The sequence below is a fragment of the Medicago truncatula genome, chromosome 2 (genome assembly GCF_003473485.1).
Source record: "Medicago truncatula cultivar Jemalong A17 chromosome 2, MtrunA17r5.0-ANR, whole genome shotgun sequence".
Classification (NCBI taxonomy): Eukaryota; Viridiplantae; Streptophyta; class Magnoliopsida; order Fabales; family Fabaceae; genus Medicago; species Medicago truncatula.
Window position 1 is genome coordinate 27,338,104 of NC_053043.1, and position 1,397 is coordinate 27,339,500.

The 1,397-nt window shown below is 39.7% G+C and overlaps 1 non-coding gene across 1 annotated transcript; it reads right to left on the minus strand.

Moving 5' to 3' along the window:
• Positions 1 to 219: 219 nt before the first annotated feature.
• Positions 220 to 326, minus strand: LOC120578788 (small nucleolar RNA R71). Its single transcript, XR_005644599.1, has one exon. It is a non-coding gene; the product is annotated as a small nucleolar RNA R71 (small nucleolar RNA).
• Between the last annotated feature and the right edge of the window lie 1,071 nt (positions 327 to 1,397).

Genomic DNA, 1,397 nt, shown 5'->3' on the forward strand with positions numbered 1-1,397 from the left:
TCACCCACTGAGGATCCGAATTTTCATATTTCAACTTTTCTAAGACTCAGTGGAACTTTGAAGGCAAACCAAGAGGCCGTAAGGCTGCACCTCTTTCCTTTCTCTTTGAGGGATAGAGCTAGTGCTTGGTTTCATTCATTGAAAATTGGTTCTATAATTTCATGGGACCAAATGAGGAAGGCATTCCTTTCCCAATTCTTTCCCCATAGTAAAACTGCTCAATTAAGGAGTCAAATCACACAATTCACTCAAAAAAATGGTGAATCTCTTTACAATGCGTGGGAGCGTTTCAAAGAAATGCTTAGGCTTTGCCCCCATCATGGTTTTGAGAATTGGCTTATTATCCACACTTTTTATAATGGTCTTTTGTTTTCCACAAAAATGAATGTTGATGCAGCTGCAGGTGGAGCTTTGATGAATAAAACTTACACAGGAGCCTATGATTTGATCGAGAACATGGCATAAAACCACTATCAGTGGACAAGTGAGAGAGTTATCACTGAAGGTACTCATCCACCCTCTAAAAAAGAGGCAGGTATGTGCCAAGTTTCTACCCTTGATCATCTATCTGCTAAGGTGGACACACTTCTTCAAAAGTTTGATAAATTAACTGTAAGTGTCGTCACACCTGCTCTTGTTTCACCACCTTGTGAATTTTGTGGAATACTTGACCATACTGGTGTTGAATGCCAACTAGGTAGTGTTGCTAAAAGTCCCGAGCAAAAATTTTATACCTTTGGACAACAAACAACACCACCCGTTTATGCAAGCAACGAAAGAGTCCCTCAGAAATCCAGCTTGGAAATTTTACTAGAAAAACATGCTATGGAGCAATCCAAGCAATTTCAAGAACTTAAAAATCAAACTGGATCTTTAAATGACTCTTTTGTCAAGCTTACATCTAAAGTGGACTCCATTTCTACTCACACTAGAATGCTAGAAACTCAAATCTCTCAAGTAGCCCAAAAAGTAGCTACTTCCTCTCAAACCCCCGAAGTCTTTCCAGGTCAAACTGAAGTCAACCCCAAAGACCTTATAAATGCTATTCAACTTAGGGACGGTAAGCAGTTAGAGGACCCCATTATGAAAACTAAGACAATTGAGGGTGAGATAGAGAGTGAAAAGCAACAAGGTGAGGAAGTCATAGGAGAGAGTGATAAGCCAATCGTTTCACCACCTTATAAACTCAAAATCCATGTCCCACAAAGGCTTGTTAAGCCTAACCTCATAGTGATTGAGAGTTTTTCCACCCCTTGTGTGATTGTTGAGAGTGAAACCATTGAAAAAGCTATGTGTAATTTGGGAGAGAATCTTAGGTTGATGCCACTATCCCTTTGGGAAAGATTGGGTATTGGGTAGAGAAACCTTCTAATCGTCAAGCTAATGACTCTAAAAGA